This window comes from Microcebus murinus, chromosome 10, assembly GCF_040939455.1.
Source record: "Microcebus murinus isolate Inina chromosome 10, M.murinus_Inina_mat1.0, whole genome shotgun sequence".
Lineage (NCBI taxonomy): Eukaryota > Metazoa > Chordata > Mammalia > Primates > Cheirogaleidae > Microcebus > Microcebus murinus.
Window position 1 is genome coordinate 965964 of NC_134113.1, and position 17512 is coordinate 983475.

The following is a 17512-nucleotide window of genomic DNA, read 5'->3' on the forward strand; positions in this document are numbered from 1 at the left end:
ACATGGGGACACGGTGGCTGGGGGTCGGTGGTGGGGGGAGGCGTGTGGTCACCGGGCTCTGCGTGCCTCTTCCGTGTCGATGAAGTGGACACATCTGCCCGACGGGCAGCCACGTGGGTGAGCACGTGAGCACTCCCGCGCATGGACGCCTGGCCCGTTCTCAGGCAGCTCCGGGTTCCGGAAAGTTCTTCCGGCCCTGGAGCGAAGCTCAGCGGGGAAGCCCAGCACTTAAAAATGGTTAAAATGGCAGACTCTATATGTCGTGCATATTTTAACACAATAAGAGATGCAATGGGAGGAAAACGGCACCCGAATTCAAACGCCGAGAAGACCGGAATGTTCCGCACCACGGCACGCAGATCCCAGCCGAGCAGGTGCAGTTCTAAGCGCCGGCAGAGAGAAGCCGGCGTCGGCCCAGCTCGCCACCGAACGAGATGTGGCAGAGCAGAACCCGGGGGTAGAGGCAAGAAAACATGAGAATTTCCACATAATTCAGAGCCAGTGAGTGAACATGTAACTGTTTAGAATTGAAAGCATCAGTTTAAAACTGCTCCAAACTTTTAATATATTTTTGTCATTTTTTTACTCCCCTATCCAGATTTGGTGGGATTTTTTTTTTTTTTTTTGGACCTAGCAGTGAACATAATTATTTTGGCAAAGGAACAAGTCATCTCAGCAATGCCTTCACTTTTACTTTAGGAAAATGTGTCAATTTCGAGTAAAACGTAAAACTCTTAATGGAAATTAACACGTTGTACCATGCTCCTTTTACGCAGTTGAGCCTTGTCTGTTTATTCTTTCGTTCTTCTCCCAATATCTGAGCCTAGAGATTTGTCCAGACTCATGCTCACCAGAGGCAGCAAAGAGTCGTTTTTGCACAGTAAGATTTTAAATTTTGATTCTTTCTTTGTCTTCCGGATTGCCTTGCGATTTTCATAATGAGCTCGCACTTTTTAAACATTTAGGTGGCTTAGGTTTAAGAATTCGAAAAAAACTACCGGGAGCTGGATAGGTGATTCTCAAAAGGGAAAAGCAGAACGAAGAAAATTCAACCCGAAACGGGGCAGGAGAGGAAAGTCAGGCAAGTGGGAAGAAAAGGCAGAATCGGCCCCAATACGTCAGCATCACAATAAATGGGAAACGGTGAGAATTCTACGAAAGACAGAGACCGTTAAAGTAAGGAAGCAATTGTTACGGCTGGGTCAAGTTCACTGCAGACCTGCCCACAGGAAAATGGAGCATAAAGAATAAAATGCACGCCAGGAACTGTCAAACAATAAAGCAATGTGCTCCCTTTCCTGGTCCCGACAGAACGGCCACCCCGTGCCCTCTGGTCTCTGCGCGGAGCAGTCGGTCCCACCTGTGTCCGTGCCGGGAAGCAAGTCTCTCCTCGGTCACGGCACCAAGTGTCAGGAGGACGAGCTCCGGGACCCGCCGCGCAGCCCGGGCACGGTGCCGCTGGAAGAGTAGATGTCCAGCGTTCTCTCGGAACGAGATGCCAAGTTGTTGGTCGGCGTGGTCCAGCCTTCCGCCCTGCGCACCTGTCATGACGCTGCACGGCAGCCACAGTGAGTGGCCGTCAGTGTCATTAATGAGGAACAAAAGCAAACATGCTGACACCATCGTCAGACAAAATGCAATTCGAGACAAAAATGTGTTGAATGGGACAAAAGCGCTCTTAACCACTTTGGTGTGAGCGTCGACTGTAGCCGACAGCCACGGATGAACGTGCGCGGCCCGGGGTCGACTGTAGTCGACAGCCACAGATGAACGTGCACAGCCCAGGGTCGACTGTAGTCAACAGCCACAGATGAACGTGCACAGCCCGGGGTCGACTGTAGTCGACAGCCACAGATGAACGTGCACAGCCCGGGGTCGACTGTAGTCGACAGCCACAGATGAACGTGCACAGCCCGGGGTCGACTGTAGTCGACAGCCACAGATGAACGTGCATGGCCCAGCGTTGACTGTAGCCGACAGCCACAGATGAACTTGTACGGCTTGGGGTCAACTATAGTCGACAGCCACAGAGGAACGTGCACGGCCTGGCATCCACTGTAGCCGACAGCCACAGATGAACTTGTACGGCTTGGGGTCAACTATAGTCGACAGCCACAGAGGAACGTGCACGGCCTGGCATCCACTGTAGCCGACAGCCACAGATGAACGTGTGCAGCGACTTTAGCCAACAGCCGTGATATGACTTTTCTAATTTTTCATCTATCAAAATAAAATCGTGAACATTTAAAAATAATGTAATGAAAACATATATGTACATGTTACCGATTTTGATTTACAATACAAGTAAAGCTGCCTGTAAAGTAAAACGAGCTTTCAGGGCTTTCAAGCTTTCCTCATCACACAAGAGCAAAACGGACGCGTCGTCAATGCGCAGCACAGACTGCCGTGCGGACTGTGAGCGCCGGCTGTGGGCGAGGTTTTGCGGCCGGTGAGCGCCGCACCAAAGTGGTTAAAAAGAAGGTAAAGTACACTCCATGAAGAATACATGTTCACAATGGAGCGTGCTGGTGACAGTCTGCTCTGGACGCTCCCCACAGACCCTGCACCTCCCAGAGACCAGGACAGCAGAACCGGCGCCGTGCAGGGCTGCTCCTCGCCAGCCACTGCCCGCGGCGAGACTGGGTGCGGGTTCCTGGGCAGGTGCGGGAGGAGGAGGAGGCCCACAGCGGCATGTGGCCTGGGTGCCTGCTGTGGGAGGAAACTGTGGAAAAAACCCAACTCATCTTCCCCGATGGCCAACCCAGAAAAAGAAACTGCACAAAAAAGAGAAAAACCCCATATGGTCCAACTGCATTGAAAACATAGAAGTAAATTCCTAAATCAAACAGTAGTAAATCGAATCAATCCAGGAGATTATGGCTTTTAATACAGGCAAATCAGTTGATGAGATTTATGCAACATTCGGTGAAAATATAGAAACAGAAGAAAATCACAAAAAAGGTGCTGAAAATACTTTCAATAAAATTTGAACTTCCACCTCTGATCAAAACCAACTTGCATAATAAGCAGAGAAGGAAGTGTGTGCAGGTGTGTGCAGGTGTGTGCAGGTGTGTGCAGGTGCATGCAGGTGTATGCAGGTGTGCGCAGGTGCATACAGGTGTACAGGTGCATGCAGGTGCATACAGGTGTGTGCAGGTGTCTGCAGGTATGTACAGGTGTGTGCCAGCACCTGCTGCAGGCAGGGTAGAGGCTGTGCATCCCCACAGGGTGCTTCCCTACCCATGTGTGTGTGGACTGCGGTGCAAATGCTGTCTGTGGACCCATCACGTGGTCTCCACCACGGCCCGGTGAGGCAAGTTCACTATTCTTTCCGCAGAACCTTCCAGGCCGGCCTGGGACAGTCCCCTGACCCACCACGAGGACCAAGAGCAGAGCCGAGGGCCGTGCAGGCGTCACCCATGGAAGGCAGGTGGGCAACCAGAAGTCCGGGGAGTCAGCGGTCAGATGTGCACACGTGTGGATGGCGGCCACGGCGAGCAAGCTCCGGAGCACGCGTGACAAGGATGTGGCCCGTCACGGCAGAACAAAAACCAAACAACTTTCCCAAGGACAGAAACACAGATGGGCATGGACGAAGACCCATCTCAGTCCTGGACGAAACGGCTGAGCTGTCAGTCACCTCCAGCGTGAGTCCGGCGCGGTAGGACCTCGGGGAAACACCTGGGGAAGGAAGAGCCCAGAGTAACAGAGAGAATTGTATGAAAGGAGAACGTCGGGGACACCTGCCTCCACCCCTTTTATTCCTCCTGGGCACCTGCAGTTCAGATTGCGTGAAAACCCCCACCCCCTTTCGGATCCCAGACCTCTCCTTGCGGGCGGCCTCACCCCGGCCGCCGGGTCCCCTGGTGGGGGCAGCTGTCTCCTCTCCCTGGGCCGCAACTCTCAGCACCTCGCGCCTGAAAGCACAGGTGTTCCTGCTGCAGCCGGAGCAACGGGAAGACCAGGCGGGCGGACGGACGGACGCCAGACCTCTGAGCTCGGCTCTGCAGGCTCCCGCACGTCTGAGCTGGCGGCCGGCTGGGGTGAACGCAGGTGGCTTTGGCTCCTGCCTCTGGGGCGGCCTCGGGCCCCGTGCAGGAAAGGGAGGCTGAGGTGGGCGCTGGGAAGTGTTTGCTTTGGCCTTTCTGGCCGTTCCTATAATAAAAACGACACTGGCTCTGACATTCAGTGATAGGCGTTATTTGGTCCTGCGGCAGGGACATTCACACCGGCCCAGTTGCGAGGCCGGCCACAGTTCCCGGGGAGCCCAGAGGAGGGAGCACGGGCTCCAGGAATGACCCTCAGCGCAGGACACAGCTGTGCACGGGCCGGGCTGCGTCCGAGTGAGCCGCCTCGTGGCTGGGCTGGGCTGGGGCCACCCGGGGCCCAGAGCTGCCATCCCCGGCGGGTGGTGTGACCAGGGAGGGCCTGTAGGACAGGGACAGCCCCCGATCCTCGTCCCGGCCCCTACGGAGAAGGAGCTGACGCCTGCCACCCTCAGCGCTGGCCCCGGCGGTTGCCAGGTGCACGTACGTCCCTCTCTCCCGTCTCTCCCCGGAGGGTCCCGACTCTTCCCTTTCTTCTTCCTCCTCAAAATACCAGCAGCATATTTTGTCTGAAAGTTTTTCAGGAAAGCTCGCTGGTTTTGCTGATGCATAGGTTTCTGTCTCTCCCGGTCACTGGGGCTCCGTAGACTGAGGTTTCCGCACCTGATGCCGGGGGGAGGGGGCTGATGGACAACGTCGCCACGGCAACCAGGCCAGGCTCCTTCCAGACACAACGAAGGTGGCAAATGCACCGGCATGAAGCTCACAGGAGCAGCTGCACCCTCGGGCCGGGCTCCCCGCAGAGGCAGGACCCCCCTGTCGGAGTGTCCCAGGGTGGCCTTCACCAAGACCCACAGACCGAGGGGCTCAGAACGACGGGCGTTTGTTCTCTCGGGCTCTGGGGACCAGAAGTCTGGCGTCCAGGTGCGGGCAGGGCCATGGTCCCTCTGTGGTTCTAGGGCGGGGCCCTTCCCGTCTCTTCCGGCTCCCGGTGGCTCCGGGAGGTCCCCAGGGGTCCCCCGGTCTGTGGCTGCGTCACTCCGTTCCCAGCCTCTGTCTTCACACGGCCACCCTCCCTGCGTGCCGGGCCTGTCCCTGTGTGCCCTGCTCCGGCGCGACCTCCTCTAGGTTAATTACGTCTGCAAAGTCGCTAGTTCCAAATACAGTCGCCTTCCGAGGTTCTACGTGGACTCTTGGAAACTATTCAACCCACCGCATCACCCAGTGGCCCGGCTGTGCTGTTTTAAGCATGTGTGTGTGTGTGTATGTGTGTGTGTGTGTGTGTGTGTATTTTTAGAGATGGGTCCCCCCGTGGCCCGGGCTACAGTGCAGCGTGCAGATTCACGCGTGCGATCGCAGCTCCCCGCGGCCTCAAACTCCTGGGCTCAAGCGATCCTCCCGCCTCAGCCTCCCGAGAAGCTGGGGCCACAGGCTTCATGAGAGAGCATGGAGACCCAACAAACGAACCTTCACCCCGAGAAGCCAGAGACGTGCAGAAGCAATCAGAAAGGAACTTCGGGATTCATCTGTTCAAAACCCAATTCTCAGAGAGATGAAGGGGAAAACACCACCCACGAAACAAGAACAGAGCGTTAGGAAACACGAACAACTGGCCGGACGGACGAGGAGCAAAGTAGAATTGTTAAAAACACAGCATAGAGCTTGAGGTGAAAAGCTCAGTATCTGGGTTAAATAGAGGATTCGTGTCAGTTAAAGGACATTTGTTTAAAGTTGAAAAATAAATAAGAAGACAAAATAATTCAATTGCAGTGTATTATCCTTAAAGATTTCACTGGGCACGATTTGCTAATATTTTGTTTAGATTTTTGCATCTGTGTCCACAAGAGCTGGACCACAATCACCTTTCTTCCGATTTCCTCTTGTCCGATTTGGCATGGAGAGAACTTTGGCATCCTGAGATGTGTTTTCCTTCCTTCCTTCCTTCCTTCCTTCCTTCCTTCCTTCCTTCCTTCCTTCCTTCCTTCCTTCCTTCCTTCCTCCCTCCCTCCCTCCCTCCCTCCCTCCCTCCCTTCTTTCCTTCCTTCCTTCCTTCTTTCCTTCCTTCCTTCCTTCCTTCCTTCCTTCCTTCCTTCCTTCCTTCCTTCTTTGCTTCCTCCCTCCCTCCCTCCCTCCCTTCCTTTCTTCCTTCCTTCCTTCCTTCTTTGCTTCCTTCCTTCCTTCCTTCCTTCTTTGCTTCCTTCCTTCCTTCCTTCCTTCCTTCCTTCCTTCTTTGCTTCCTTCCTTCCTTCCTTCCTTCCTTCCTTCCTTCCTTCCTTCCTTCCTTCCTTCCTCCCTCCCTCCCTCCCTTCTTTCTTTCCTTCCTTCCTTCCTTCCTTCCTTCCTTCCTTCCTTCCTTCCTTCCTTCCTTCCTTCCTTCCTTCCTTCCTTCCTTCCTTCCTTCCTTCCTTCCTTTTTGTTATACTTTTAAGTGCGCTTCTTTCTTTCTTTACTGTTTGAAACAGTTCACCAGGGAGCCCCTCTGGGCTTGGAGACATCTCCGTGACGCAGTTTTAAACAGAAGATTCAATCTCTTTAACGCACAAAAGATTATTGAGATGTTCTGTTTGTCCTGTATCACCTTTGGCAAATTTTCTATGTGTTTGTCCCTGTCATCTAAATTGTCAATGTATTGGCTTGCCAGGTAGCTTTTGCTGCGTAACAAATTGGCTCGAAACTAAAACTCAGGGTGAAAAGCAACAAGCCCTTGGGTGGCTCCTGGCCTGGTGGTCTCACCTGGGGCCGGGGTCAACTGGGTCGCCCAGGTAACTGGGCTGCTCTGTGGGCATCTGTGGCCCCCAAGGCAGCGAGGTGGCTCTGGGGTTGGCTGTCACTGTTGGGGGACCCGGGGGTCTCTGCTCGGTGGCTGTGGGTCCCCACACAGTGAGCACAGAAGCTGGGGGTCTCCTGGAGACCCGGGCAGGGGCTCACCTGGTGTTGTTACTTCTGGCACATTCTGCAGGTCCGAGCAAGTGATCAGGCTCCCCGGACCCAGGGGAGGAAAACAGGCCCCTCAGACGGTGCAGCTTGTCTGTGACATCCTTCTATCTCTTCACAGTGCTGAAGATTTTATTTCTAACGTGGTAATTTTGTGCCCTGACCTCCTCCTCCTCCTCCTCCCTCCTCCTCCTCCTCCTCCCTCCTCCTCCTCCTCCCTTCTCCTCCTCCTCCCCCTCCTCCTTCCTCCTCCTCCTTCCTCCTCCCCCTCCTCCTTCCTCCTCCTCCTCCTCCTTCCTCCTCCTCCTCCTCCCTCCTCCTCCTCCCTCCTCCTCCTCCCTCCTCCTCCTCCCTCCTCCTCCTCTTCGTCCTCCTCTTCCTCCTCCTCTTCCTCCTCCTCCTCCTCTTCCTCCTCCTCCTCTTCCTCCTCCTCCTCCTCCTCCTCCTCCTCCTCCTCTTCTTCTTCTTCTTCTTCTTCTTCTTTTGAGACAGAGTCTCACTCTCTTGCCCGGGCTGGAGTGCCATGGCATCAGCCTTGTTCACAGCAACCTCAAACTCCTGGGCTCCAACGATCCTCCTGCCTCAGCCTCCCGAGTAGCTGGGACTACAGGCACGCGCCACCACACCTGGCTAATTTTCTCTATATATTTTAGTTGCCCAGCTAATTTCTTTCTATTTTTATTAGAGACGGGGTCTCTCTCTTTTCTCAGGCTGGTCTCGAACTCCTGGCCTTGAGCGATCCTCCCGCCTCGGCCTCCCAGATTGCCAGGATTACAGGCGTGAGCCGCTGCGCCCCGGCCCAGACTATCTTCTTGAGCCGTCCTCATTTGCGACCACCGGACAGGACTCAGAAAAAGTCGTCGGGCTTATAACTTCTGCCAAGATGGGGCTTTTTAAGATTTTTGCTTTTAATTCTGGTGAAATGCATACAGCATAGAATTTACCATTTTATCCGTTTGTAGGTGTAGATGCGGTTGGGTGACATCAGGCACATTCACGTTACCGTGTGACCGTCACCACCGTCCACGGGAAGAACTTGTTTTCGTCTCGCGAAGCTGAAACTGCTCAGAAGGAACCTTTCTCGTCGCTGCCCAGCCGGATGACAGAGGAGCTTTTATTCCTGCCTCTCCGACCTCATCTTCCGTCCTCGCTGCAGCCTGTGCCTTGGGGTCCCTCCGGTGGGACGTCCTGCGGGTCCACTGCCAGCCCCTCCCCCGCCTGGCCGGAGAGTGCGGCCCGGGGTGGGCTGCAGGGCGGGGTCCCTCCCTCCCACGGAGAGGAGCCTGCGCAGGGCTGACCCCCCAGGGAGCCGGCAGAGGGGCCGGCGGCGAGGCCGAGACCCTGGAACGCTCGCTCCCTGCAGGGAGCTCGGGCGGGAACTCCCCAGGACACGAGGGGGTTGCGTGGTCTGCGTGCGTCCGCAGACATGGGCACAGTGACCGCAGACGCCTCGACGCGGTCCCCTGGCCGTGTGCAGAGGTTCCCCGTGGTCTGCCCAATCGCCTTCTTAGTCGTGGTCTCCGAACGTGGGGAAGTGCCAGCACTTCCTGGGAATACCGGATGCAGGCCGCGGCGCCTGTCTCCCCTCGATACGCTGCTTCTTGTCAAAACGCTTTCCCGCCTCTGCGTTCAGGCCACAGTGCTGATCACACAGAGTAAAAATGCTCATTTTTGGTTTTTTTTTTTTGAGACAGGGTTGACCGGGCGCGGTGGCTCATGCCTGTAATTCTAGCACTTGGGAGGCCGAGGCGGGAGGATTGCTTGAGGTCAGGAGTTCAAAACCAGCCTGAGCAAGAGCGAGACCCTGTCTCTACTAAAAACGGAAAGAAATTAATTGGCCAACTAAAAATAGATAGAAAAAAAAATTAGCCGGGCATGGTGGCGCATGCCTGTAGTCCCAGCTACTCGGGAGGCCAAGGCAGGAGAATTGCTTGAGCCCAGGAGGTTGAGGTTGCTGTGAGCTAGGCTGACGCCACGGCACTCAGTCTAGCCTGGGCAACAGAGTGAGACCCTGTCTCAAAAAAAAAAAAAGAGAGACAGAGACCCACGGATGTGGCCCTGCCACACTGTGGCTCCCCCGAGATGAGACAGAGTCTGTGTCCCCACTCCGTGTCCCCACTCCATGTCCCCACTCCTCTAACCTGGGGGCAAACCACAGTGTGTGCCAGTCCTGAGGTCAGGCCTCCAGGCCCGGCACCTTCCTGCGCTCTCAGAGCCCTGCCGTGCCGTGAGACTAGCCGGGCTGGCCGGCCGGAGCCGGGGAGAGAGACAGCAGAGAGAGGACAGGCTCACTGTCCCAGTCAAGGCCGTCCCAGGCCAGCCTACATCCCAGCCGACCCCAAACATGGGGGTCCAGCGAGGGAGGTGATCAAAGCCACCTCTGACCACAGCTGACCCCACACAGGAGCGAGCCCGGCTGGGACCAGATCCCCCCAGCGGCCTCACAGGCCTGTGAGCACCAAGACCCGCTTGCCATTTTAGGGCACCGGGCCGGGGGTGTTTGTCACGCGGCAGCCACTGACTGATACACACACCTACTGTGCGTGGCTGCACAGACGGGGAACCCGGGTCCGAGGAGAACGAAATGTTTCTGCCGTTCGACAGGAAGGAGGAGGAGAAAGGGGAGCAGAGTGGGAGGAAGGTCCTCGGGGAGCTGGGGCGCTGGGCTCCGGGTTCCGACCCACCGGCCTCCCCTCCAGGGCGCCCTGAGGGGACTCGGCGTGTTGGTGCCGCCGTGAGGGGTTGAGCTGGGACCTCTGGTGCCTGCGTGTGAGCACCATTCGCTCCATGCACCCGCTGTGGAGCGGGAGGGCCGGGAACCGCAATTTGGGAATTTAATTATTCCTCGGGAAGAAATGGGTGCTCCTCAGAGTGATTTTATTTAAAAAGCCCTCAAAAAATAGAACCTATTTTTTCCCCCTATCTTGAGATTAATTCAAACCAAATGAAAGGAACCAGCGAGCTCTTATGGACACCCTACGGGGAGTTTTCATTTGCAATATCTGTAAACCTTGAAATCTCAATTTGTGTCAAATAAGCTCCTACAGGTGCAGTCCTGGGCTCTAGCGATAGCATGTCACATTTTGTTCCATTTAAATAAATTACATACTCTGTCACCGCGGCGTCATTGCGCCTCCTAATCAAATCGCCAATCTGGCGGGTCCCGGCCTGGCGGAGGAGACACGGCTGAGCTCCTGCGCCGGCGGCGGCCCCGGCGGGAGTCCTGCGAATGCCGGGGTCCCGGCGCGGGATGGGGCCGGGGGTGAGCACAGCCACAGGTGCTGCGAACCAGCCCGGGGCCTCGGGCGGGGCGCTCACCGGCTCGTGAGGTCGCTTGGCTGCCGCTTCTCAAACCGCAGGTGTCCATCAGCGCTTGGGAAAGCAGTGGCCACGGCCAAGTCCGAGGCGGGAGGACCCTGGAGGGGTCGGTGTGGCCCCCAGGCTGTGGCTCTGTGTGTGGACACGTGTGCTTACACGTATGTTACGCTGCATGGATGTGTGTGAGACTGTGTGCATGTGTCCACATAGTGAACATGCATGTGTCCACATAGTGAACATGCATGCATACGCATAGTGAACATACATGCACACACAGTGAACACACATGCGCACACATAGTGAGCATGCATGTGTATACACACTGAACATACGTGTGCACACATAGGGAACATGTATGTGTACACATAGTGAACATGCACATGTATACATAGCGAACATACATGTGCACACATAGTGAACATGCATGTGTACACATAGTGAACACACATGTGCACACATTGTGAACATACATGTGCACACATAGTGAACATGCATGTGTACACATAGTGGACATGCATGCGTATACATAGAGAACATACATGTGTACACATAGTGAACATACATGTGTACACATAGTGAACATGGATGTGTACACAGTCATCCTCCACATCTGTGGGTTCGGCATCCATGGATTCAACCAACCAAACATAGAAAATTAAAAAAAAATTAAAAAATAACAATACAACTATAAAACATAATGCAAATAAAAGGCAGTGCAACATGAGAACCAGCACACGGCATCTGCATTGTGCGAGGTTCTGTAAGAAACGTGGACTGGTTGGGAGCACACGAGAGGAGGTGCATAGGACACGGGCAAACACTGCACGTGCACAGCAGGGACGTGGGCACCTGCGGATTTCAGTGTCCACGCGGGCCTGGAGCCAACCCTACAGGTACGTTTGTGTGGTATAAATATGCATGCTGTGTGTCTTTATGGGTGTACGTGTGCACGTGTAGGGAGTGTACACGTATACATATGCATGTGCATATGTGTTATGTTGTATGTGTATTTGTGCACTGTGTGTCAGCATACATGTGTCTATGTCTCTGTGTGAATTTAATTACACATGTGTATGCATGCATGTGATAGTATGTGCATTGTCTCTGTGTGTTCGTAAGTATGGGCGCCAAGTGTGCATGTGATATGCATGTGTGCACGTGTGCACAATGGGGAGCCCCGTCCTCCCACTCCACGTGGTCCTGAGGGGCTGTTTATTCCGGCTCCTCCACCCTCCCCGAGACCGCCCCGCGGCCCAGGCTGCCCGCTCAGAGCGACCGTCCTCTGACCACGGCGGCCGGTCCAGGGAGCTTGAGGAGACCTGAGCTGGGACGGCCGGTCCTGCCTGGGGGTCTCTGGTCCAGGGCGGGGAGGACACGGACTTGACTCCCCGAGGGCTCCCCCAGGGCTCCCAGGAGCAGGGCCAGAGGGAGACCGAGACAGAACTGAGGCCAGAGGGACGGTGCCCCAGACCCAGAGCTCCCGGCTGCCCGGTCACACGCAGGGCAGGCTGGCTGGGCTCCTGGGGTCTCAGCAGGCATAAGCTGGAACGCGTGCGTGGGCGGAAAGTAGGTCCTGGCGCCGGGCCGGCCGCGTGGGGTCAGCACCCCGGACAGCGCCCGCCGGCTCCGGGCAGGGGGAGGCCAGAGCTATCTGTGGTGCTATTCCTGGCGCCGGCCGCCCCAAACCGGTTTTCTCAAGCTCAGAACCCTAAAGTCCCGGCGGGACGTGGGCTTAGGCTACGCAGCCCCCATGGACCCACATAGCGAAGCTGGGTAAACTGAGGCAACGGGAGGAGGAGGCCGGGAGCAGCTGGAGGAGGCGGGTTGAGACCCTGCCGTGCGCCCTGTGCGGCCGGGTTCTGCACATTACCAGCGTGTCAAACCCTCGTGACCTCCCGAGAGGGCAGCATCCCGCCCCCACCCCGTCCCCGCCCCGCACGGGTGCAGAAATGAGGCTCCGGTGACGCCATCGGCCCAGGCAGCGGAGACGGCTGTGTGTGGCGCCGGCCACGCCCACGCCCGGCTCTGCCTGCCCCTCCCGGTGTCCCCACCCTCCTCAGGGTCTCAGGACTCCGCCCGCCCCGCCTCCTGCTCCTTCTCCCCTGGCAGGCCCCGGCACACGCGTGACCCTGCGTGTCCCCCTGTGATGAGCAAGGACGCGCTCCTGGACCCCACTTCTGACCCCCAGGGCGTGTCTCCGTGCAGGCGAGTGACTTCCTAGCACGGGCAGGTGTCGGGTGTGACTCCCACCTGTGGCCCTGGTGACTCTCGATGGCGCAGGCGACAGCCCCGCCGCCCCGGCCTCCACCTGTGCGGGCACCTCCACGCAGCCCAGCCGGTGTGAACCTGGGAACTGAACCCCGCGGCGTCTCTCAGGGAGAGTCTGAAGCGGGAGGTCAGGCTCTGCCAGCCGGCCGGTCGGCGGGATTTGTCCCCAGGGAGGTGACGAGAGTCGGCCCTGATTTCCGTCCCGGCCGCGGCAGAGATTGCCGGTCGGGACGGTGTTGCCATGCTGAGCAGGCGGAGACATACCGTGTTTCCCCGAAAACAAGACGGCGGGGTCTTATATTTACTTTTCCTCAAGAAGACACCCTAGGGCTTATTATCAGGGAATGTGTTATTTTTTTTTAAGTACGGTACAACCATCTACATTGATTCAAATAGAGTGAAGTCGTCTTCTTCTGGAACATCATCCTCACTCTCCAAACCCTGAATTCCACCCTGAATGTCTTGCGACTCTATTTCCTTTGGAACCACTGGCCCCGATCTCTCATGTCGAGCCCTAGAGCTCTCACGGGGCAGATGAGAAGGGCTGCTCGTCTTCTTTCCCGCTCCGCGACGACATGCACGGGCTGTGCAGATGCGCTGCGTGGCCACGCCCGTCACTAGGTCTTATTTTCGGGGTAGGGCTTCTATTGCACACATGCCTAGAAATCCTGCTAGGGCTTATTTTATGGGTAGGTCTTATTTTCAGGGAAACACGGTGTCTGCTGAAGGTGAGAATGCCATTTAAACTGTTGACGACTTTCAAATTGTCTTGGTAAGACCCCATGAAGTGGGCCAGGCCTATTTCCCAAAGAAATATACACAACCTGAAATTCTGTGCCAGGAACGGTGGCGTGTGACTGTCACGTTGACACGTGCCGGTAATTTTTGCTCCACACGGAGGGGACTGGACTCTGCGTGATAGAGATGCAGAATCCGGTGTTGCCCAGGGTCACCGGCCCCTCACTCAGAGCAGCCTTGGGGAGGAGAAGGGGTCGTGGAGAGCCGGTGCCCCGAGGAGGAAAAGGGGGCTCAGTGGCATCTCTGTGTGGAGCAGGAGAGACAACCAGGGAGACGTTTACGGTTTTTGTAGTGAATTTTCTAAATTTCTCCCTGAGAGCAGCTGTGTCAGACCCACCGTCTCTTTCCACGGCGGCTGCCTAGCTGCTCTGTGGAGCAGGGGCTCATTTTCGGGGTATCTGGGACCCATCTGCACGGAGCTGCCCCCCCCCGTTCTCCACCAGCCCCTCCGGGAAGAACTCTCTTCCCCCCACAAACCGCTCCTGGCCGCGGGTGGGCCGAGGGGGCCCTGACCCCCAATTTCGGCGGCGTCCTTATTTGACATACAACACCCCAAGCCTTTAGACAAAGCTTCGTTTCTTTAACCAATTACAAACTGTCAGCAGACAAGAACCCAAACTCTGAAATAATCTAAGGAGGTTTATTCTCAGCCTAGTGTGAGTGGCCACAGCCGGAAGCCATGCCTGGGAGCCTCGAGTGAGTGGTCTCACCGTGGTTGGGACACAGTGTGGTTTGTGCATTTCAGGGAGACAGGAGTTACATGCAAAGTCATCAATCAATACATGGAAGGCGGACATTGGTTTGGCCTGAATAGGCAGGACATTTCCAAGTGGAGGATTACAGGTTATAGGTGGGTTTAAAGATTCTTTGATGTGTAGTTGGTTAAAGAAATGAAGCTTTGCCTAAAGGCTTGGAATGTGTTAAGATAAGGACGTCTGTTAGTCAGAGACAAGCCACCGGACATAGACTCAGGCTCCGGTGATCTGTTAGGGAAATTGAGGACCCGCAGGTGGGGTTTAAGCTGCTTCTTGCAAAGCCTTGGGCCTGGTGCTGAGTTACGAGAACATCTCCAAGATGGGATGGGGGCATGATGAAGCTGTCTGACCTCCCTTCTCAGGGCCAGCAGCTCGGCTTTAGGGTATTTCTAGAGTCTCCTTGGCCAAGAGGGGGTCCATTCAGTCAGCTGGGGGGGGGGTAGCTTAAGATTTCATTTTATTATAGTTCAAAAAAATCTAACAACCTCTGAAACCATGCGTCACCGGAATTGAGACGTCCTGCTTCCCAAGCCAAAGCAACCCATAACCTCCACGTATCGGTTTGTGATTTTCCCCGCAGTTCCTGTCTCCGTGGCTGTGCAAACACAAACTCTTAACGCACCACCTCGGGGCCACCTGGGCATGGCTCCCAGGGCAGCGGCCGCACACGTTGGCTCAGAATAAACCTCTTTAAATTACGTTACAGATTTGACTCTGGGAGGTCAAGGCGGGTGGATCGCTCAAGGTCAGGAGTTAGAGACCAGCCTGAGCCAGAGCGAGACCACCGTCTCTACTAAAAAAAAAAAAAAAATAGACAGAAATTAGCTCGACAACCAAAAACATATAGAAAAAAATTAGCCGGGCATGGCGACACATGCCTGTAGTCCCAGCTACTCGGGAGGCTGAGGCTGGAGGATCCCTTGAGCCCAGGAGTTTGAGGTTGCTGTGAGCTAGGCTGACGCCACGGCACTCACTCTAGCCTGGGCAACAGAGTGAGACTCTGTCTCTTAAAACGAAACAAAACAAAACAAACAAAAAAAACACCCTGGGGTAAAACTCAGAGGAATAAGAAAGACAGGGGCGAGCAGGGAGGACATCTCTGGACGGTGACTGAGTGGGGTGAGTAGTCACCCCACATTGTTGGGGCTAAAACAAAGGTCTTAACACCACTGAACTTGGGGGGAGCCCCCACGGGAGCCTCTGCTGGTCCCCCGATGTTAAGGGGTTTTAAACAAGCTTTCTGTATTTGTGTCAGGTTGGAGGGACTTAAAGTCGGAAGGCAGAGACTGCGATGAGACGTCAGGTCCACACTGCCCAGGTGAGTGTCGGGCAGGTTAACCCAGACCCAGGTGGACGGAGGCGCAGCCCCCTCCCCGGAGGCCAAAGCCCCATTTGCACAAGTGGGTAGAACGGGGGTCGGGTGGGGGGGGAGAGACTCTGGGGCTCTGGGTTTGGGGCCCACGCTCGAACCAGGGGCCAAGACCCCTGGGGACACCCTGGCTCGGCCGCAGCCAGATCTGGGATGGGCTGATGGGACCACAAGAGGTCAACGTTTAAACAGGTTTCATATAACAAACGGTGTCTCCTTACTTGGGTGTCTCCTTATATAAGTGTTCCCGCCGGCAGCAAGCAGGTGCCTCCGGGCGGGACGGAAGGAAACAGGACCCCAGCCTGAGTGGCTGGATGCTCTCAAATTGCCTTAAAACTCAGGAAATGCACCAACACAGGCAAAATGGAAAAACAGCAGCCCGAAGGTGTGCAAAGTCCTCAAATGGGCGGGAAACCACCTTCGGGGAGTGGAGCCGACTGCCGGCCGGCCCGCATGCCCGGCGCAGGTTCGTGCCTGGGAGGGGAAGGCGCCTCTGGGGCTGAGCGCTGTGACCCCCCCTTCCCCCACAGCTGGCGTCGGGGGGCCTGCACCAATGCCTGCTCCTGGCTGGCATACGAGCGGAGAGTGAAGGGGCTTGATGGCCAGGTGGCCATGGGCACAGCGGTACCTGTGCAGAGTTCGCCTGCCAAGGTAGGGGGCCCCAGCAGGGGTGCGGTGGGCAAGGGTGCGGGACCTTCCTGGTCCTGGGGGCCGATGCGGGCCCCGCAGTCCGGGCTCTGGGCAGATGCACCCCAAGCCTGGGTTGCTGCAGACGCCTTGAGGGACAGAAGGGGCTGGGGTCCCTCGGGGGCTGTCTGCTGCCGCAGCGGCCCCCAGGCAGGCCCCTCTCGGTGGGGCAGGCGTGACCCTGCTCTCCTGCGGCCGAGCGGGGTGGGGCTGGGGGAGCAGCTGTTCTCGCTGATTGCTTCCCCGCAAACCCTTCTGGGCCTTAGGGCCCTGCTGGACAGGAGCCGGCCGGGCGGCAGCGTGCAGAGGTGATAATCGAGACGAATGAGCGTCTGGGGCCGGCAGACCCCGCCTGGCTGGACCTGGAGGCCCCAGGCAGCGCCATGTCACCCCCATCCCCGCGCTGGGGTCCGGAGGCTTGGGCCGGGCGAGCAGTCTGAGCCAGGCTGTTCCCTGCCGCAGCCGGCACTGCGGCCACCGCCACCCCGGGGCTGATAGATTCCCAGGACCCTGTGTGGTCGTCCGGCTCCTGCTTTCCGCTGCCTTCAAACTGGGGGCCGGGGCCGATCTCGCAGACGCTGCAACCCTGAGCTGGGCGCTCGCTCGGCCGTCCTCAGATCCCCAAGTTCGACAGGAGGAGGCTGTCCGGGGCCAAGAGTTCTGGGTCACCCTCCTGTGTTTTGTTTATGAAAATAAGCGGATTCACGTCCCTTTGTGTCTTCCGTTTTCTATTTTTAAAACCCCACGCCCAGACTTTCACGGCGAGGAGCTGGGGGTCCCCCCGAGTGGGCCGGGAGGGGCGGGAGGCTGGGCCGGGTCCCTGTTAGCTGGGGGGCGTTGAGCAGGGCCCGCCGCAGGCCAGGGGTCCCGCCAGGCTCCCGGGTTCTCTCCTCGTGGCCCAGCGGCCCGTTAGACGCGTTGAGCAGTCCGTGCGCGGTTTCGTGGAATCCAAAGCTATTAACCGCGGAACCGTGTGAAATGAAATACAGCTGGAGTCATCAATGAGTCATGTCTGGTCCGTGTGTAGCAGAGTCACACGTGAGAACACGGCTATAACTTGAACCCCGTTTTCTCCTCTCTGGCTTGACGTCTCCCTGTCACCTCAGCAGGTGCGTGGCGGGGCCTAAGCCTCACACGTGGACCGGGGCACACCCGCTGGCGGAGACACGCCTCGCCCGAGCGGGAACGCTGCCCAGATGGTCCCGCACACGCTTACTGAGCACGCAACCTGCCGGCCACGGCGCGCCCTGTTTATTGAGCATCTGTTTGGGCCCCAACCCCACGGCAGACCCGCACGGGAGGAGGCTCTCGTTTTGCCGAAGAGTCGCAGACCAGAC